The sequence below is a fragment of the Orcinus orca genome, chromosome 17, assembly GCF_937001465.1.
Source record: "Orcinus orca chromosome 17, mOrcOrc1.1, whole genome shotgun sequence".
NCBI lineage: Eukaryota > Metazoa > Chordata > Mammalia > Artiodactyla > Delphinidae > Orcinus > Orcinus orca.
Window position 1 is genome coordinate 64,030,080 of NC_064575.1, and position 23,304 is coordinate 64,053,383.

The window sequence follows — 23,304 nt, forward strand, 5'->3', positions numbered from 1 at the left end:
TCTAAGACATATTTGCCTGTTCTCAGTACTTTTTTAGTAATGGGATAAGGAAATCACACCAGTTTCTAGCATTGTTTAACATGAGGAAAAGAAATTATATTTGATAGTATATAGCTTAAAATTGTTATGATGGTTTCAGCACTAAGGACCTTCCACTTCTTTGCCCTTGCTTCAAGGAACTGACAGAAATAACCCACTTTAGTTTTTAATCCTCTGATTTTTTTTTTCCATTCTACTATAAAATTGTTCTAGAAACCCATTCACCCTCAGAATTCTCACCTAATTAACCCAGCTAAAATCATATTTCTCCTGAGTTTCCCCTTAGCATTTACTAATGTAATTCATATGGCATTATTTTGTTCATGTTTCACTCTGCTCAAGTAATTTATGTGAACTCTGAAACACAGGCCAGACTTCTCACTGGGGCATAATTTCATTCAGCTCCATTGTCCCAATAGTCTCTTATTATGCCCTCATTCAGTTTCCATTCAACAACTATTCACATCATTTTTTTATCACATTTCTGTTAAAATTCTGCATATATTTAGCTCCCCTCAGAGAGAAAAATAATGAATTTACCTACAAATGCCAGAATTATCCATGTTTTATCCTTTCAGACTGAAACAGAGATTAGATTCATGCCCACAGCTATCAATATAGAAACTGCTTCTAGTTATAATACTAAAAAGGAATATAAGAATTATTCCATTATACTTTATAATGGAATAATTCCATTATACTTTTTCCTAAAAATAAGGCAGATACTTTCTGAAATCAAATGTTTTTATTTTCTATTTTGCTTAAAATAAAATATTTAAATTGATTAGATTTTCAAAACTTAGGAGAAACATTTCTAATTGTAAAAATATTTTTAAAGAGAAGTAATACAAATTTAATCCTGTTTTTTTATATCTAGAATTTTAGAAAACAAGTATATCTGTCCTGCATTTTCCTTTTTTTCATCCCCCTCCACACTTGTATAACTACTGTAGAAATTTGATAAAAGTTTTTGCATTTTCTATTGAGATCTTCACGCACTTGGATGTTAATTTTAAAAGTAGATGCATGATATGTTTACTTTCTCTTTATTAAAAATCTAAATTGAATTCAACTTGACTCCTTGGACTTCACCTGGTTTTTCTTCTTCCTGTGAAATAGTGACCACCAATGGAAAAAGAAAATCTGCCATTATGTTTTATGACTTATTATGAATTAATCCAAATTAATTTATTTTTTTAGTAGGTTTAAGTGTTATTTTGTAAAAATTTAATTTGTAATAAAAGTAATAGTATTATGCACTTGGTCAAGACAGCATAAATATAAGTACTTATAAATATTTACTAAACAAAAATATAAAATTGTATTGAAATGTATCTGTTCTAGAGATTGAGGTGATTTTAAAACATGAATTTAAATGTCTATTGGTGAATATAATTTAAAGGTAGAAGTACACAATTTTTATCATAAATTTACATAACAATATTTTATTTTTATAAAGGTAATTTTTGAGAAAACCTGTTTAAGTAAATAATAAAATTTTGTTAAGGATTATCGCATCTATGTTCATCAGTGATATTGGACTGTAATTTTCTTTTTTTGTGGTATCCTTGTCTGGTTGTGGTATCAGGGTGATGGTGGCCTTAGAGAATGAGTTCAGAAATTATACCTTCCTCTGAAACTTTTTGAAATAGTTTCAGAAGGATAGATGTTAACTCTTCTCTAAATGTTTGGTAGAATTCGCCTGTGAAGCCATCTGGTCCTGGACTTTTGTTTATTGGGAGTTTATTAACCACAGATTCAACTTTAGTACTTGTAACTGGTCTGTTCATATTTTCTATTTCTTCCTGGTTCAGTCTTGGAAAATTGTACCTTTCCAAGAACTTGTCCATTTCTTCGTGGTTGTCCATTTTATTGGCATATTGTTGCTTATAGTAGTCTCTTATTGTCCTGTGTATTTCTGTGGTGTCAATTGTAACTTCTCATTTTTCATTTCTAAATGTATTAATTTGGGCCCTCTCCCATTTTTTTCTTGATGATGAACATAGATGCAAAAATTCTCAACAAAATGCTAGCAAGCCAAATCCAACAATACATTAAAAGGGTCATACACCATGATCAAGTGGGATTTATCCAAGGGATGCAAGTATTTTTCAATATCTGCCAATCATTCAGTGTGATACACCACATTAACAAATTGAAGAATAAAAACCATATGATCATCTCAATAGGTGCAGAAAAAGCTTTTGATAAAATTCAACACCATCTATGATAAAAACTCTCTAGAAAGTGGGTAAAGAGGGAACATACATCAACACAATAAAGGCCATATATGACAAACCCACTATTAACGTCTACGCAATAGTGAAAAGCTGAAAGCATTTCCTCTAAGGATGTCTATTCTTGCCACTTTTAGCCAACATAGTTTTGGAAGTCCTAGCCACAGCAATCAGAAAAGAAAAATAAATAAAAAGAATCAAAATTGGAAAGGAAGAAGTAAAACTGTCACTGTTTGCAGATGACATAATACTATACATAGAAAATCCTAAAAGTGCTACCAGAAAATTTCTAGAACTCATCAATGTATTCAGTAAAATCTCAGGATACAAAATTAATACACATAAATCCGTTGCATTTCTATACACTAACAGTGAAAGATCAGAAAGAGAAATTAAGGAAACGATCCCACTTAGCATCACATCAAAAAGAATAAAATACCTAGGAATAAACCCACCTAAGGAGGCAAAAGACCTGTACTATGAAAACTATAAGACACTGATGAAAGAAACTGAAGATGACACAGACAGATGAAAGATATATCGTGTTCTTGGATTGGAAGAATCACTATTGTCAAAATGACAATACTACCCAAGGCAATCTGCAGAATCAATGCAATTCCTATCAAATTACCAAAGGCATTTTTCACAGAACTAGAACAAATTTTTTTTAATTTGTATGGAAACACAGAAGACCCCAAATATGCAAAACCATCTTGAGAAAGAAAAACAAAGCTGGAGGAATCACACTTCCTGACTTTATACTACAAAGTTACAGTAATCAAAACAGTATGGTACTGGCACAAAAACAGACATATAGATCAATGGAACAGGATAGAAACCCCAGAGATAAACCCACACACCTATGGCCAATTAATCTATGACAAAGGAGGCAAGAATGTACAATGAAGAAAAGACAGTCTCTTCAATAATTGGTGCTGGGAAAACTGGAGAGCTACATGTAAAAGAATGAAATTAGAACACTCCCTAACAGAAAAATACAGATGGCCAAGAGGCACATGAAAAGATGCTCGACATCACTAATTATTAGAGAAATGCAAATCAAAACTACAATAAGGAATCACCTCACACCAGTCAGAATGGCCATCATCAAAATGTCTACAAGTAATAAGTGCTGGAGAGGGTGTAGAGGAAGAGTAACCCTCCTACACTGTTGGTGGGATCATAAATTGGTACAGCCAGGGACTTCCCTGGTGGTGCAGTGGTTAAGAATTCGCCTGCCAATGCAGGGGACACGGGTTCCAGTCCTGGTCCAGGAAGATCCCACATGCCATGGAGCGACTAAGCCCATGCGCCACAACTACTGAGCCTGCGCTCTAGAGCCCACAAGCCACAACTACTTAGCCCACGTGCCACAACTACTGAAGCCCGTGTGCCACAACTACTGAAGGCCACGTGCCACAACTACTGAAGCCCACGTGCCTAGAGCCTGTGCTCTGCAACGAGAAGCCATTGCAATGAGAAGCCTGCTCATCACAACGAAGAGTAGCCCCCACCCACCACAAATAGAGAAAGCCTGCATGCAGCAACAAATACCCAATGCAGCCAAAAATAAAAATAAATTTATTTAAAAAAAAGAAGGTACAGCCACTATGGAGAACAGTATGGAGGTTCCTTAAAAAACTAAAAATAGAGCTACCATATGATCCAGCAATCCCACTCCTGGGCATATATCCAGAGAAAACCATAATTAGAAAACATACATATACCCCAATGTTCATTGTAGCACTATTACGATAGCCAAGACATGGAAGCAACCTAAATGTGCATCAGCAGAGGAATGGATAAAGAAGATATGGTATATTTATACAATGGAACATTTCTCAGCCATAAAAAAGAATGAAATAATGCCACTTGCAGGAACATGGATAGACCTAGAGATTATCATACTAAGTCAAGTAAGCCAGACAGAGAAAGATAAATATATGATATCACTTACGTGTGGAATGTTAAAAAAAGCAAGATGATGCAAATTAACTTATATACAAAGCTATGACCCACCCACATGGAAAACAAACTTATGCCAAAGGGAAAAGCAGGGGGAAGGGAGATAAATTAGGAATTTGGGATTAAGAGATACACACTACTATATATAAAATAACCAACAAGGACCTACTGTATAGCACAGGGAGCTATACTCAATATTTTGTAATAACCTGTAAAGGGAAAGAATCTGAAAAAAATAGATATATGTATGTATAACTGAATCACTTTGTTGTACACCTGAAATTAACACATTATAAATCAACTATACTTCAATTTAAAAAAATAATAGATATCAGTGAAATTTTGTTATGCAACATGCTTTAAATATATTTTTAAATAAAATTTTGATAGTACAGATCTAGCTCCTACAATTTATGGGAACATTTTCCTCATCATCAAATCAATCACCAAAATCAAACTTACTTTCTTTTAGAAGTATCCTGGCTCTATTTTTTAGTTCAAACAAACGTTAATTTTGATTCCTGTGACAAACATCACAATTCTGAATTAAAATTTTAACAGAGATATTTAGATAGAAATTAGATCCTCCCAAAACACTATGAGACAGAGGTTGTAGAGGTAGAAATTTATTTAGAGATTAATACCTCCAAAAGGAAGGGGGATCAAGACAGAACAGAGGGAGAAGTCAAAGTGCAATGAAAGTCTAACAAAGCCTCACACAACCTAGTGAGCTGCCCTGGATTAAAAAAATATATGCCTTTTCACAGTGGTCTAACTTGGTCTAAAATGCCAGACATTTGTAACCTCCTTGCTCAAAGAATGCGAACTACTCCACCTCTGCCTTGAAGCAGTCCTGAAGGAGGCTTCCTATAGCTAGACAGCAAATGACTCTTTGAACTGGGAATTTAGCAAACCTCTGTGTCTACCAAATGTCAATTTGCTTGAATATCTACCTCTCCAAACTTGGGGCTATCTCCTCCAAGATTCTGGTATCTCTTTTATTCTGAGAAGAAAATGAAAAGAGGAATGTTAGTGAGAAAAACTGTACTCTTCACCCCTGTAATAGTTCCAGGGCCACAATTAGTCTTCATCATTCAACTCCTCCAGTATTCATTCTAAATTCTATTACCCCCAGCTACCACTGGCCCAAGTGGCTTTTCTAATGGCCTACCTCTGACATACCTGAGGAGCTGAGTTCTATGTTATTATGCACTTCTATGATTGTGTTTGCTAAATGTCTTCATTTACAGTCACAAGTAGTCAAGGGAGTACTCAGATGCATCCAAGTAAAACATCAGGAATCCACACACATTCCTGTCTGTTTCTGCTGTGTAACAGCAGCCTCCTGATGGCTGGTCGGTCCCTGAATATAAACAGCCCAAAGTGCCCAGGTAGCAGCCATACCTTATAAATTAATGGAATTCTTGCTATGCACCCTGGCAAAAGTATGACTCCTTTGGGGACCAGAAGCTCTAATTCTTCAGAGTCCAGGGTTGTGGGAAGGGTAGCAAAATGATGATTCATTAAGAGTGATGGCAAATAGTGCCACTCCTACTTCTACCCCTTAGTACTTGGACCTATGTTTTATTCATACTTCGGACAGAACATAATATAAATGTATTTGATTCAATTATACACTGCTTCCTGGAGGATGGTTTTCTGCCCTTGAAGAATACTGCCTCGATGGTAATAGTTCAGCTGTGCTTTTGGCAGGCAGTTCCAACTCTCTGTTAATAGAGCAGCTACCGAATGGTATGGTAAGGGATATGATCAGCCCATCTCATGGTCATGGGTCCACTCCCACACCTCATTTGAGTTAAGTGCATCTCTTGGTCTGATGCAAGGTTATGTAGGAGTTCACACTGGTGGATCAAACACATATTCCTATGAGAACAGCTCACTAGATTTGTGAAAACTTTCTTACTCAATCCATATGAATTTGTATAACTATTATGTTTAACAGCTGGATGACACTGATGGTATATAAACTTATGCTGAGTAGCTACAGCTTAAAAGAGACCCAAATTATGTGCTCTGCAATTAATTCTGCCATCTCGTTGACAGAAGTTAAAGGTAATGGCCTTCCAGTATGAAAAGAGTCTATAAAAGTCATCACCAATTGGCAAGTTGGTATCCTAGAAATGGTGCCATAATGGGGAGACAGAGTTAGTCTCTGTTGCTGGCAAGAGGGACATTAAATGTCGCCAGTAACTAGATCACCCTAAGGTCAGCCAGCCTTACTAATCTGCAACTCTAGTGCTGGCATAGTGGGCGTAAGAATCAAGTGGTCTTGTGACAGAAGTGGAGGTCATGCATGAGCCCAACAACATGGAATGTCACTAACCAAGGGTTTTATAGGTATTTCATCCTTGCAAAATATTGCCTCTATGGTAGGCCTTCAGCTGTGCCCTCATATTTGTTGAATAAATCAATGAAGATTAAGATATATAATTGATATTACCAGTTCTGAAAAAGAATGAAGATACCTATAGAGAAAAAAGTTATTGAAATATGAATAGTGTATTCAAGCATTAAACTGGCTCAAGAAGGCTTTAACCATGTGATGATTGAGTGATCTTGGTTTTGTAATTACCACTTTTCTAATGTTTATGAATTTGTTGTATTTTAAGACTTGAGGATGGACTGTAGCATACATGATATATTTCTCAGTTCTTTAATTCCAAACTATAGAGTATATTTCTCAAAAATTTCACATGCATAAAACTACATGAATGAGGGTGATTCAATGGTTTTTGTCTTTTCAGGAAAAAGGGATAGATCTAATTGGTCTAAAGCAGATTCCAAAATATCTCAATTTTCAGTGTCACTTTGAATTAAAGAATATCAAGATATTGATATAGAATATATTATTGAATATATTATAGAATATATTATTATTATATAAAGAGTATCAATATTTAGACTAGTTCCTAAATTTGTCATTTCTTCTTACAAAAACAACATATTCTTCTTCTAGAGACATTAGAACATGTTGAAAAACAATACAAATAACACAGGCATTAGTAACAGCTAATATTTAAAGAGTATTTACTACATGCCAGGTATTGTACATGTATCATTACAATCAATCCTTGGAAGAAATTTATGATACATGAACTATTATTTTTCTCACACATGATAAATAAGGCAGGAAGATATTAAGAACCCTGCCTAAGGTCAAACACCTCTATCCAGTCTAAGCTTCTATATTTTTACTAAATATTTAAAGAGCTAATTATTTACAGAATGTTCTTTAAAGTTTTCCCCTTTTAGATACTAAAAAATAGTTTGCAGACATAATGATTTAATATTTCTAATAAAACATCTCTTAAAACTATTAAGTTCATGGACCTAGAAATTTATTTTTTAATATATAGAATATGTTTTTTTCTGTGTCTTTGAAATACATACACATTTGAGTCCACAGATAATTTATTTAGATGACACATGGAAATTAAACTAGAAAATTATTTGAGTAGCAAGGAAACCTCAAAGCACCAAATTATGAAAGGTTATTTGAGAGTTATGAAAAACTAAATTTCTTCCTGATACTAATACTGATATGAAATAGCTAGTGGATAAATATAATAATAAAATAAATTGGCCATTCAAATAATACTCCAGTGAGTGACTCTGATTAACCCCCTAGGTAGTTCTTGTTTATCTTGAATAATTTGTAGATTCAGTACGGCTAATCATTTGACAAGTTTTGCTCCTAGTCTTGCTTCTGCCTTACTATTTTGGGAATTAATTAATGATGAGAAGAGAGCTTTCATTATTTTTATTTTTTATAAACTAGTATTGGAACCCAATTTTTCTCTGGTTTATATCTATGTGTTCCTGAGTTGGTTGACACCTTCTGTACCTCTTGAGTTAGAAAGTACTCATCACAAGAATCAAAGAGAATTCTGAGCAGGAAGTATCTTCAGACTACCTAAACTAAGTTTTGTACTTACTAGATGAGAAAACTGAGGTTCGGTAACATACTTAAGATCTTTCAGGAAATAAATGATACACACAAATTGGTTAACTTGAAGGAGTTCAGTAAAGGGTTTATTTTCAAAGATAAAGGTAAAAATTACAAGGGATAGCATAGATGCTTAGGGTTCACTACAGAAGGAGTTTCTATCCTAGACCCAGGAAATCAAAGGAGAATCAGAGATCATCAGAATCTGGAAAAGGTGGCTCTGTGGAATAAGCCACCTGAAAGAAATAGTGGTCATTGACTGAGGGATGAAGCCAAACCCCAACAATATGACCAAAAGGGAGTTCACAGGATTAAAACACTGACTCCACCCTTTATACAACTTCAAATTGCTTGTGAAGCCTCCCACTGGCTGAACCCACTCAGAAGCCAGGTAACTAAGAATCTGTTGATGTATCCATATTGGTAAAGTCCTTGTGGATAGAGCATTCTGGAGAAGGGTAGCCAGTAGACATAGAATGGCAAAAGGAAAACAACGAGAACAAGCCCTTGGATGAAATACCCATAGAAGATATACATTCCTCTCACTTTTAAGATCACATCTATGAGGAAAAAAAGTACTATTCTTGCATTGCAAAACTACTTCTGATCACTTTCCTAGGCATTTTCTTAGACACGGGGGTCACAGTAATGAAGAAGACAAATTAACTTCCTACCCTCATGAAACTTAGACTGGAGTGGGAAGAATACAAAGAGTGGTAGAAAAATATGTAAAATGATTATAGTTTTAATAAATACTCTGTAGGGAAGAAGTGCCTTAGAAAAAAGAGAATAATAAATATGTAAGATGGACAGAGCAAAGAAATGATTATGTTTATTTCAGAGATGAAGAAATTTAAGGATTATCATTTTGCAAGTTTGCATATTTTAATGGTATAGAAGATCTACACTTTCTGTGTTCACACCCAGTGTTTTCTGTTTTTGCTTTTCCCTATTCCCTGTCAGGGAAGATAGTATTTTAAAAATAGTAAACATATTTCTCTCTCAAACTCATATTTCTTTGTACAATTGATACTTCCAGTATTCAGTGAACAAAGCTTCCTATGCTTGTTGCCTTAGGAAAGCAGTGATAAAGTAGAAGCAAAGAACATTTATGAGTCTAAAATGGTTTGGCATTATGAAGACTCAGTATACAAAACAATCCCTGTGAGTAATGACAAGTTTCTTACCGAGACTAGAAAATTTGCCAGTTGTAAAGAGATGGAGGGGTGGGAAAGCTGAGACTTGAGCATGAAAAGGGAAAGCAAAAACTAATAAACTAACAAAAAGAAATTTCAGATCAAATCAGATAAATTTGGAGGATCAAAGAACATAAGAAACATGTGCCCCCATTCCATGAAGGCTCAGAATATTGGTTAAAAAAAAAAACAGGGCAGAAATTACTGCATAGTATGTCTGGAAAGAAGTTTTGGGAATGATCTTACAAAATTCTACTGAACCACAGGAGATAAAAGAGAAGTAATTTCCACTTACCCAAGTAGAGAAAGGCCTTACACAGCAACACGGGGTTGTATCAAGAATTTCTGCTGGTTCTAGAGTAGCTAAGGCTGGTTGAGGTGGAGCCAAAAGGAATAGTTAAACCCAAAAGATGAAATTCAGACAAGACAACGTACATCTCAATCAATACCAGTGCATTTGAATGATGTCAGCAGCATATGAAACCTCTCACTTGACTCAACATTAATCTTCCTGTAATTTTGATGCAATCAAGGGAAAGTTTCTGACACATGGGCAGGATAGGGTTTTTAAGAGAAATTAGGATATTTTATGGAAAAAAAAATAACAAAATACTCATTTTGCATACCTGGTTTCACAGTATGCAAACTATGGCAACTGCAACTTCGGGATACTTAGATGTTTGGATTATAGAATTTTTTCCTGTATGCATTCATCCATATTAAAGTGATTCATTAGGTTTTAAACATTGTAGTCGCTGCTTTATTTTAGAAAAGTGTAAACCATTAATTCTTCTAATCTGAGCTTGTCATGAGGAAAATATTTGCATTTTTGTGTTATACAGACCTGGATTTGTATATAGTCTCTGTTTTGCAGTCAGACTAACTAAACCTTATTTTTCTTATCTGTATGAGGAAGCAAATATCATCTATCCTTTAGGTATGTTCTCTGGTATTGAAATTATATAGAAAATATATTAAATAACAAATATTTAATAAAAAGCTACTTACTTTTCTTTTTAAAATTGGTAGATGTGTCTATAATAGTTTAGGAACGTGATAGATCTGGTGTCCAGATGTGACCTGATTATGTTTTTCAAAATAACTTGTTTCTTTGCCACTTTCTGTAGGTAGTAAGCAGCCACTTGGTAATAAAACATCACTATCTTGCAAATTATAGTGTTTTTAGACTCAGGGAACATGTAGTTGCTTTTTCTAACTCAAGTCACATATATTGTGAGTGTGGGAGGAATTCTATAATCACAGAGTAAGCATCCATTACATGAAAGACAGAGCTTATAGTTTTCAAAGGAAAAAAAAACCCCACCACATTAGAATCAAAGAAAATAACTTTCATAATTAGAATGAGGATGAGGGCCGATGTTATTTCTCAGTTTATTCCATTTTTTTATGTTTCCCTTAATCATTGATAATGATATTCAAGTGGTTTAATTCTATCCAGTAGTAGAAATGATAAGTAAACCAGTGACCTACCCTATGCATTCACAAAAATGGAAATTGTATAAAATAAAGAGAAAATCATTAAAGAATCTCTTGCTTCCTACTTGAACTGTTTTGTTATCATTTGGCTACTATGAGCATATTTCATTTGTACACAAATCACAACTTTTAAAGTAACAATAACTAAATATTCTAGCCAAGAACAGGTGGGAAGTCAAATTGAAAACACAGCTGAATATTAGAGTGAATAGAAATGATTTAATGTTAAATGACAATGTTAATACAGCATCCACAAAATAAAATGAAAGAACTTATATTCCTAGTAAAATCTATTAATTTTAAATAAAAAGTATATAATATTTGGTATTAAAATTATGCTAAATATATAATATGGTTCATATTATAAAAATAAATGACATAAATTATTGTGTGTTGTGGGGGATAACAAGTAGGAAAATATAGGGAGAGATAAATAAAAAGAAAAAACCTTTAAAAATGTAAGAAATTGTTAACATGGAGAAGGGAGGCATAGAGAAATCACCTTTAACCATATTTTAATTTGGAGATTTGAAGAATGTGGGAGTATTTTAGTCAAAGTAGTTAAAGTATAACAGGTATGTCAAAATAGATGGAAGTCAGGGGATACATTAGTACAGAAAATATTCCAGGAACTATCATATAAAAAAGGACCTGGTCTCATGAAAGCAGAATGAATCAAGCAATTGTTTATACGACTTACTGGATATTATCAGTCCTGTTGCTAAGATCAGTTATATCACCATGAAAGAGACCTAACATATTTTCAAATGTCTCTGGATAAACCAGTCTTCTTAATAAACAGCAAGAAAACAAGCCTATGATGTACAAACTATTTCTACCTTGTCAAAAAATACAGAATTTGTATCTTCCTCCATCTAAGTCCATCCTTTCAAGCAGAACCAAACCACATGCAGATACAAGGGCACTCATGTTTGGTAAATGATTGAAAAAGGTGGGGGGGAGTCAAGATGGCAGTATGGGAAGATGCTGAGTTAGCGTCTCCCCACAACTAGGGAAGACCTAAATAGACATTTCACTAAGGAAGACATACGGATGGCCAAGAGGTACATGAAAAGATGTGCAACATCACTAATTAGAGAAATGCAAATCAAAACTACAATGAGATATCACCTCACACTGCTCAGAATAGCTATTATCAAAAAATCTAGAAACAATAAATGCTGGAAAGGGTGTGGTGAAAAGGGAACACTCCTACACTGTGGGTGGGAATGTAAATTGATACAGCCACTATAGAGAACAGTATGGAGGTTCCTTTAAAAACTAAAAACAGAACTACCATACGACCCAGCAATCCCACTACTGGGCATATACCCTGAGAAAACCATAATTCAAAAAGAGACATGTACCACAATGTTCACTGCAGCTCTATTTACAATAGCCAGGACATGAAAGCAACCTAAGTGTCCATCGACAGATGAATAGATAAAGAAGAGGTGGCACACATATTCAATGAAATATTAGCCTTAAAAAGAAACGAAATTGAGTTATTTGTAGCGAGGTGGATGGACCTAGAGTCTGTCATACAGTGAAGTAAGTCAGAAAGAGAAAAACAAATACTGTATGCTAACACATATATATGGAATCTAAAAAAAAAAAAAAGAAAAAGGTCATGAAGAACCTAGGGGCAGGACGGGAATAAAGACACAACCCTACTAGAGAATGGACTTGAGGACACGGGGAGGGGGAAGGGTAAGCTGGGATAAAGTGAGAGAGTGGCATGGACATATATACACTACCAAATGTAAAATAGATAGCTGGTGGGAAGCAGCTGCATTGCACAGGGAGATCAGCTCAGTGCTTTGTGACCACCTAGAGGGGTGGGATAGGGAGGGTGGGAGGGAGATGCAAGAGGGAGGAGATATGGGGATATATGTATATGTATAGCTGATTCACTTTGTTATAAAGCAGAAATTAACACACCATTGTAAAGCAATTATACTCCAATAAAGATGTTTAAAAGAAAAAGAAAAAGGTGGGGGGGGGAGTCAAGATAGCAGTGTGGGAAGATGCCGAGTTAGTGTCTCCCCACAACTAGGGTGCCTGCCTGCTGCTGGTGGAGGACTCTGACACCCAAGGAGATGGGAGGAGCCCCCAAGTGAACCTGCAGGATGTGGGGGGACTGAAGGGGGAGGAGAAGTGGAGGCCAGACAGGATCAGTGCCCCTGAGGCTGGGGAGATAAGGAAAGGCAGGTGGGAGGGGCCTTCTGGGAAGAGTGAGAGAGGACCAGAAGGCGATCGCCCCACCCACTTGGGCCTGGGGAGCCTGCTGAGGTTCCAGGCCAGTACCCCACATCCAAAGCCCCACGAGGCCATGTGGATCCCTGGGGCATAGGCGGGAGGCCAGGGAGATCAGGAGAGGCAGGGGGGATGGGCCCTCTGGGAGGAGCAGAGAGAAGCAGAGGGCAATTGTCCCACCCATTCAAGCCCAGGAAGACTGCTGGGCTCCCAAGTGAGGCCCCTTGCCTTCTGAGACAAGGGGTGGGGGGCACGCCTGGGCCCTTCTGTTCCACTGAGCCTAAGCCCCACCCTCCACAGCCCCCAGGGCCTTTTCCAGCCCTATGGGTCCTAAGCATAGGCCCTGCCCACCACCCTAAACTCACCCTTGCTTAGGCCCCACCCTCCACAGCCAAGGCCTTCCCCCCCCCTTTTTTTTTCCTTTCCCTCCTCCTAATTTTTACTATTGTGGTACTGTTGTACCTTCTGGTTGTTGATTCATCTATATTTTTATTTTTATATTCTTTCTAACATATCTGTTAGTTTCCTAGTCTAATTTTATTTTTTACTTTGTTATTGTTCTTTTTTTTTTTTTTTTTTAAACCATCCTACACGGCTTGTGGGATCTTAGTTCATGAGCTAGGGATCAGGCTGAAGCATCTGCTGTGGGAGCTCTGAGCCCAAACCACTGGACTAACAGAGAACCTCAGACCCAAGGGAATATTCATTGGAGTAAGGTCTCATGGAGGTCCTCATCTCAGCCCCAAGACCCAGCTCTACCCAACTGCCTACAAACTGCAGTGTTGGAAGTCTCAGGCCGAACAACCAGTAAGACAGGAACACAATGCCACTAAAAAAAAAAAAAAAAAAAAAACGAGAGACAGCAAAAAAATATGTCACAGATGAAGGAGCAAGGTAAAAACCTACAAGACCAAATAAATGAAGAGGAAATAGGCAATCTACCTGAAAAAGAATTCAGAGTAATGATAGTAATGATAGTAATGATCCAGAATCTCAGAAATAGAATGGAGGCATGGATTGAGAAAATATAAGAAATGTTTAACAAAGATCTAGAAGAACTAAAGAACAAACAGAGATGAAAAACACAATAACTGAAATGAAAAATACACTAGAAGGAATCAATAACAGAATAACTAAGGCAGAAGAACAAATAAGTGAGCTGGAAGACAAATAGATGGAAATAACTGCTGAGAAGCAGAATAAAGAAAAAAGAATGAAAAGAATTGAAGACAATCTTAGAGACCTCTGTGGACAACACTAAATGCACCAACATTCGAATTATAGGGCTCCCAGAAGAAGAAGAGAAAAGAAAAAAGGGTCTGAGAAAATATTTGAAGAGATTATAGTCAAAAACTTCCCTAACATGGGAAAGGAAATAGTCACCCAAGTCCAGGAAGCACAGAGAGTCCCATAGAGGATAATCCCTAGGAGAAACACACAAAGACACATATTAATCAAACTAACAAAAATTAAATTCAAAGAAAAAATATTAAAAGCAACAGGGGAAAAACAAAAAATAACATACAAAGGAATCCCCATAAGGTTATCAGCTGATTTTTCAGCAGAAACTCTGCAGGCCAGAAAGGTATAGCAGGATATACTTAAAGTGATGAAAGAGAAAAACCTACAACCAAGATTACCCAGCAAAGATCTCATTCAGATTCAGTGGAGAAATAAAAATGTTTTCAGACAAGCAGGAGCTAAGCTAAAGAAAGTTATCTAGGCAAGAAACCCAAAAGAAGAAAAAGACCCACAAAAACAAACCCAAAATGATTAAGAAAATGGTAAAAGGAACATAATTAAGAAAATGGTAATAGGAACATACATATCAATAATAACCTTGAATGTAAATGGATTAAATGCCATAACCAAAAGACACAGACTGGCTGAATGGATACAAAAACAAGACTCATATATATGCTGTCTACAAGAGACCCACTTCAGACCTAGGTACACATATAGACTGAAGGTGAAGGGATGGAAAAAGATATTCCATGAATATGGAAATCAAAGAAAGGTGGAGTAGCAATACTTGTACCCGATAGAATAGACTTTAAAATAAAGAATGTTACAAGAGATAAGGAGGGACACTACATAATGATCAAAGGATCAATCCAAGAAGAAGATATAACAGTTATAAATGTTTATGCACCCAACATAGGAGCACCTCAACACATAAGGCAAATACTAATAACCATGAAAGGAGAAATTGACAGTAACATAATAGGGGACTTTAACATGCCACTTACACCAATGAACAGATCATCCACACAGAAAATAAATAAGGAAACAAAGCTTTAAATAACACAATAGACCAAATAGATCTAATTGATATTTATAGAACATTCCACCCAAAAGTGGCAGAATACACTTTCTTCTCAAGTGCACATGGAACATTTTCCAGGGTGGGTCACATCACGGGTCACAAATCAAGCCTTGGAAAATTTAAGAAAATTGAAATTGTATCAAGCATCTTTTCTGACCAGAAAGCTATGAGACTGGAAATCAGTTACAAGAAAAAACTGTAAAAAACACAACTACATGGAGGCTAAACAGTGTGCTACTAAATAACCAAGAGATCACTCAAGAAATCAAGAAGAAATTTTAAAAAAATACATAGAAGCAAATGACAATGAAAACACAACAACCCAAAACATATGGGACACAGCAAAAGCAGTTCTAAGAGGGAAGTTTATAGCAATTCAGTCTCACCTCAAGAAACAAGAAAAATCTCAAATAAACAATCTAACCCTATACTTAAAACAACTAGAGAAAGAAGAACAAAGAAAACCTAAAGTCAGTAGAGGAAACCATAAAGATCAGAGCAGAAATAAATGATATAGAAACGAAGGAAACAATAACAAAGATCAATAAAACTAAAAGCTGGTTGTTTGAGAAGATAAACAAAACTGATAAACCTTTAGCCAGATTCATTAAAAAAAAGAGAGAGGAGGCAAATCAATAAAATTAGAAACAAAAAAGAAGAAATCACAACTGACACAGCAGAAATACAAAGGATTATAAGAGACTACTACAAACAACTATATGCCAATAAAATGGATAACCATGAAGAAATGGACAAATTCTTGGAAAGGTACAATTTTCCAAGACTGAACGAGGAAGAATTAGAAAATATAAACACACCTATCACAAGTAATGAAATTGAAACTGTAATTAAAAATCTTCCAACAAACAAAAGTCCAGGAACAGATGGCTTCACAGGCGAATTCTATCGAACATTTAGAGAAGAGCTAGCACTGATCCTTCTCAAACTCTTCCAAAAAATTGCAGAGGGAGAAACACTCCCAAATTCATTCTACGAAGACACCATCACCCTGATACTGAAACCAGAAAAAGATATCAGCAAAAAAGAAAATTATAGACCAATATCACTGATGAACATAGATGCAAAAATCCTGAACAAAATACTAGCAAACAGAATCCAATGACACATTAAAAGGATCATACACCATGATCAAGTGGGATTTATCCCAGGGATGCAAAGATTCTTCGGTATACACAAATCAATCAATGTGATACACCACATTAACAAATTAAGGAATAAAAACCAAATGGTCATCTCAATAGGTGCAGAAAAAGCTTTTGACAGAGAATTCAACACCCACTTATGATAAAAACTCTCCAGAAAATGTACATAGAGGGAACCTACCTCAACATAATAAAGGCCATATATGACAAACCCACAGCAAGCATCATACTGAATCGTGAAAAACTGAAAGCATTTCCACTGAGATCAGGAACAAGACAGGATGTCCACTCTCACCACTCTTATTCAACATAGTTTTGGAAGTCCTAGCCATGGCAATCAGAGAAGAAAAAGAAATAAAAGGAATCCAAATCAGAAAAGAAGAAGTAAACTGTCACTGTTTGCAGCTGACATGATACTATACACAGAAAATCCTAAAGATGCCACCAGAAAATTACTAGAACTAATCAATGAATTTGGTAAGTTTGCAGGATACATAATTAATGCACAGAAATCTCTGACTTTCCTATATACCAACAACGAAAAATCAGAAAGAGAAATGAAGGAAACAATCCCATTTAGCCTCACAACAAAAAGAATAAAATATCTAGGAATAAACCTACCTAAGGCGGCAAAATACTTGTACTCATAAAACTATAAAACACTGATGAAAGAAATCAAAGATGACATAAACAGATGGAGAAATATACCATGTTCTTAGATTGGAAAAATCAATATTGTGAAAATGACTATACTACCCAAAGCAACCTACAGATTCAGCGCAATCCCTATCAGACTACCAATGGCACTCTTCACAGAATTAGAGCAAAGAATTTTACAATTCATATGGAAACACAAAAGACCCCAAACAGACAAAGCAATCTTGAGAAAGAAAAACGGAGTTGGAGGAATCAGGCTCCTCAACTTCAAACTATACCACAAAGCTACAGTAATCAAGACAGTATTGTACTGGCACAAAAACAGAAATACAGATCAATGGTACAGGATAGAATGCCCAGAGATAAGCCCACACACATATGGTCACCTAATTTATGATAAAGGAGGCAAGAACATACAGTGGAGAAAAGACAGCCTCTTAAATAAGTGGTGCTGGGAAAACTGGACAGCTACCTGTAAAAGAATGGAATTAGAACACTATCTAACATCATACACAAAAATAAACTCAAAATGGATTAAAGACCTAAATGTAAAACCAGACAATATAAAACTCTTAGAGGAAATCATAGGAAAAACACTCTTTGACATAATGCACAGCAAGATCTTTTTTGACCCACCTCCTAGAGTAACGGAAATAAAAGCAAAAATAAACAAATGGGACTTAATTAAACTTAAAGCCTTTTGCACAGCAAAGGAAACCATAAACAAGACAAAAAGACAACCCTCAGAATGGGAGAACATATTTGCAAATGAAACAACAGATAAAGGATTAGTCTCCAAAATATGCAAACAGCCCATGGAGCTCAATATCAAAATATCAAACAATCCAATTAAAAAATGGGCAGTAGACCTAAATAGACATTTCACCAAGGAAGACACACAGATGGCCAAGAGGCACATGAAAAGATGTGCAACATCATTAATTATTAGAGAAATGCAAATCAAAACTACAATGAGGTATCACCTCACACCGGTCAAAATGGCTGTTATCAAAAAATCTAGAAACAATAAATGCTGGAAAGGGTGTGGTGAAAAGGGAACCCCCCTGCACTGTGGGTGGGAATGTAAATTGATACAACCACTATGGAAAACAGTATGGAGGTTCCTTAAAAATCTAAAAATAGAACTGCCATATGACCCAGCAATCCCACTACGGGCCATATACCCTGAGAAAACCATAATTCAAAAAGAGACGTATTCCACAATGTTCATTGCAGCTCTATTTACAATAGCTAGGACATGGAACCAACCTAAATTTCCATCGACAGATGAATGGATAAAGAAGACGTGGCACATATATACAATGGAATATTACTCATCCATAAAAAGAAATGTAATTGAGTTATTTGTAGTGAGGTGGATGGACCTAGAGAGTCTGTCATATAGAGTGAAGTAGGTCAGAAAGTGAAAAACAAATACTGTATGCTAACACATATATATGGAATCTAAAATAATACTGATGAACCTAGTTGCAGGGCAGAAAGAAAGCTGTAGACATAGAGAACGGACTTGAGGACACGGGGTGGGGAGGGGGAAGCTGGGGCCAAATCAGAGTAGCATCAACATATATACACTACCGAATGTAAAATAGATAGCTAGTGTGAAGCAGTAGCATATGCCAGGGAGATCAGCCAGGTGTTTTGCGATGACCTAGAGGGGTGGGATAAGGAGGATGCGAGCGAGGCTCAAGAGGAAGAAGATATGGGGATATATGTATGCATATGGCTGATTCACTTTGTTGTACAACAGAAACTAACACAGTATTGTGAAGCAATTATACTCTAATAAAGATCTATTTAAAAAAAAGAAAATGTTTTGAGTAAGAAATTCATTGTTAAATATTTTAATTTAATTTCTTTTTCTCAAAAAATGGTGCTGGGAATGCCTTTGAAATCCTGTAAAATATGCTCAAAATTATTACCATGCGCCTATCAGAGCATAGCTACAATCCCAGGTCCTGTTTGTGTTGAAAAGAGAGAAAGGAGAACTCAGGAAATACATGACAGAAGACAAGAGAATACATTGACAAGGCCAAGAGTAAATCTGAGTTTTGTCCCCATAGATATTAAGTTATAAACGATAATTCGGTATTTTTCACTGATTTCAACAATAGAAGGCCTACAGTAACCCTGGGCTGTGGGGAGGGTGCCAGGAATGGAACTGCTCAGAGAATAGGGAAACTAAATGAATATTTATTTTTTCACAAATTAAAAATATAAGTTGTACTGCTAAAAATCATTTTGAAAAACACTGGCATTGTTGAGTTAAATTAACAGTACAAATTTTCTTTTACATTACAGACTGTATATACCTTTATGGACCAGCCTTAATACCAAAACCACTAGTTATTATTTGCATTTTAAGCAATGCTTGAAAAACAACACTCGGAATATCATCTGACTCTAAGCAGAGGACCTATATCTTTTCCTTTGCTGGAAATCTAAGCTTTAGTTTCTGAAATTCAATCCCCAGTTCGTGATCTAATACAGTTAACAATATCCTTGGCATTTTTCTATCTCTCACTTCTCAGGGACATAATGAAATACAGTGAAACACCAGTTTAGCTGATGACAAAGCTGTGTAGTCGGACAGGATATTTAACCTCTGGGAGCCTCAGTTCCTTTATCTGTTAGTCATGCTTATCTCACAAAAGCAGTTTGAGGATTAAATGTAAATATCATATAGAGTCCCTTGATCCTCTCTTAATAGTAGTCATAATTACTATCATCACATTTATTGTTGCTATTTCTGTTAATTAATAGGGTGGGTTCTGAACTTGCTGTAGCCTGTTTCCCTAAAACTCCCTAAATTATGTCTTGAAGAGCCTGCAGGTCAGGGCCCTGTTCTCTAGGTTGGGCTTTCCTGATACTTCCTGCCTAACTAGTTTCTGATGCTTTGCCTTTCTTCCTCTGGCATTTTGTCTCCTTTCCCTTCATTGTGTAGAGTTACAGGCACCAAATGAGCTCTGTGCACCCTCACCTATCACCTTCTCATCACATTGAGCTTCTCTAGCGCTCTGTTGTACAAGCAGTGAAGTTGGGGTTCTGGATCCAGCCAGTCATTTAGGTGAACAAGGCCCCAACTCAGGCATTAACTGTGATATGGTCCCATGTAAAATGAAGATTTTAATTCTGGCTGTATATACATATGTGTGTGTGTGTGTGTGTGTGTGTGTGTAGATATATACACACATATAAGTTATTTTAAAATCATACTTTTATTAGTTTAAAATCAAACTTTTAAGCACAGTATTCAACTAAATGAGATGAGAATAATCTAGTCTCACTTCTGGGCATAAAAAGTTTCAAATTCCATAGTAACTATTCAATTGTATATTTCTCTTTTCTTCTAACTTGAAAGATTAACCACCACCCTACTGTGTGCATGTGGTCGTAGCAACATCACTTTGAAAAATAGAGAGAGAGAGAGAAAAAAAAGTGAAGTCCTTTAAAAAATATATTATTTTTCTAGCATGTTCCAGTGAATTTGCTTTTATCGGGCTAAAATCCTAAGGAAACTGACTCTGAACACCTGATTACAATTTCGAATCATTACAGCCCTTTGAAATATTTGATTCCAGAAAGGTAATATGTCATAATGCAGCATGTAAAACCACATTAAAATACTGCTCAGGCTGCCAGTATTTTTCTTGCTTTTTAGTGCTTGGGGAAAAAATAAAATAAAAGTAGCGTTATGAAGATTTTTCTTCCTGTTTTTAAGTTGTTCTATATTTATTTGGTAAGAAACCTCACCAAAGCAAACAATTTCTTTCATCCATATTCAAACCATCCTCCAACTTTTTCATCAAATGGAGGTCTTGACCAGCATCTCACACAGCCTCTCTTTTTTGCTAAAGTGGTTCCACGTGGCAGCACAAAATACAGAGTTTAATTTAAAAGGAGGCAATAGAATATTGGCATCAGCCAATTGTTGATGTCAAGAAAGAAAAGGCAATAAAGTTTTGCCTATTACTGAAGGAACCTAAAGGTGATTTGTGAACCCCATCTGCTGTCCAAAAAAACATATAAATCCCGATGCCATTATCAATAACAGTAAACAAGTTTCAAAGATTAGGTAAAGTTGGCACTTGAGCCTTCAAGGCTTGAAAAGACTTTCTAGGATGGACTGAAAATAAGGGCAGAAAACCTGCTTTAAAAAAGCAGCACACGATCATTTATATTAAGCTTAAAATGAGGTTAAAAATACTAAATGCATCACCAAATATAATTTTGTTTACTAAGTAAGAAAATTCAGAATCCATTTGGAAAGATTTCACAAGAAAATGATTGCTATTATATGAAAGAATGAAGAAATTATATATATATTATGTTGATAATTCAATAATATAAACAAAGACCCTAATAGCCTGGTACATAGCTTCTGTGATGCTTTAGCAAAAAGTCCTGTACAAAAGTCGCTTCTGAGGTGTTCTTACACATAGGTGAATAGAACTGTTAAAGCATTATGACCACAGAAGACTGGACCTGCTATTAGCTTTTGTCCCAATGCAGCCATCTTTAACCTAGTCAAAAGCATATGATACAGCCTGTTGAAATAGTTCTATACAACATGACTGCTTTAAATGGTGATAGTTGTAAAGGAGGGATATCTCCATTTAAAATAAGAATTCCCAGATGATTTCAATGAACATTCAAATTAAGAATCACTGAAATATTGCTAACTTATCACAAGTCATACAAGAGCTAAAATACTGTGCCTTCATTTTAAACTCCTATGTTGACTCTTTACTTCTGGAGTATTTTTAGCAGATTGGAGTAAATAAAAGAAAACTAGTATAAAGGCATTGTTCTCAAGAAATGTCCTTTCCAGTAGAGAAGAAAAGTTGCAAACAAACTTTGTATTAAATATTTTAAAGTGCTCATTATAAATGAGTGTAATTTTTGTGAGAAAGTCAATGAAGGAGGGAAAAAATAACTTTTGCCATATTAAATGAAGGAAGGTTTTATAAAGATGTAACATTTGAAATAAATTTTGAGGAATAAATAGGTTTTTACCAGATGGAGAAGAGAGAAAATGAGTATACCACCAAGCTCATCTAAATGCAAATTCTTAAATAGGTATAAAACATTTCTCTGTTTGATTCAGAAGTTCTGAATGACGGAAGGGAAGGAAAGAGAAGGGAGGGGAAAAACAAAGTTAGCAAATACTATATATCCTGACAGCTGAACTGGAATTAACTTTTCCAATTCTCAATTTTTTCATCTATGAAATAGATTATAATCCTTGCAGAAAAAGAAAAAAAAGAAAAAATTTTGTAGAATTCAGCTCCAAAGCATAGTACCTCTCATATAGTATCAATAATTACCCAATAGTCTCATTTCCCTTCCCCCATCAAAGAAAGATAAGAGAATACAGGAAAAAAAATACGACATGAAATTGCACTTTATTAGAGTTTAGAGGACTTGTGAAAGACATGATTGAATAGAATGTTTGACTAAATCTAGTGCTACAAATGTATTGTTATTACTTTACTACAAGCATGGTTCATGGTATTAATGTGTGAATCAGAAAAAAATTCTAAGATGTCAGAATTAGATACCTTTTAACATATAGGTGGTTTGTTTAATGTTTTCTAAAAGGTACAATTTTCTATTAAGTAAATTCAATTTTCTACTGAATTTTGACTTTGATTATGAAATCAGAGATATGCTCTGATAAGACAAAACTCTTTATATGTAACATAAATACATTTTAAAAGGCAGCAATCTTCCAAAATCATGAATTTTGAAGGAGATGGTAACTTTCTTCTATATTTACATTAATTTGCATATCATCACTGGTCTTTTAGAAGAGATTTATTCAACCATATTCAGTGTATGTCTATTGATTTCCTATTATGTGCTAGGCACTTTAATAGCTGCTATACTTTAACATCCAGATATAGTTATTATTAAGAAATAGATATAATCTCAAGAAAGTCATGAATATTAAGGGAAAAGCTGAAGATCCCATGAATTACAT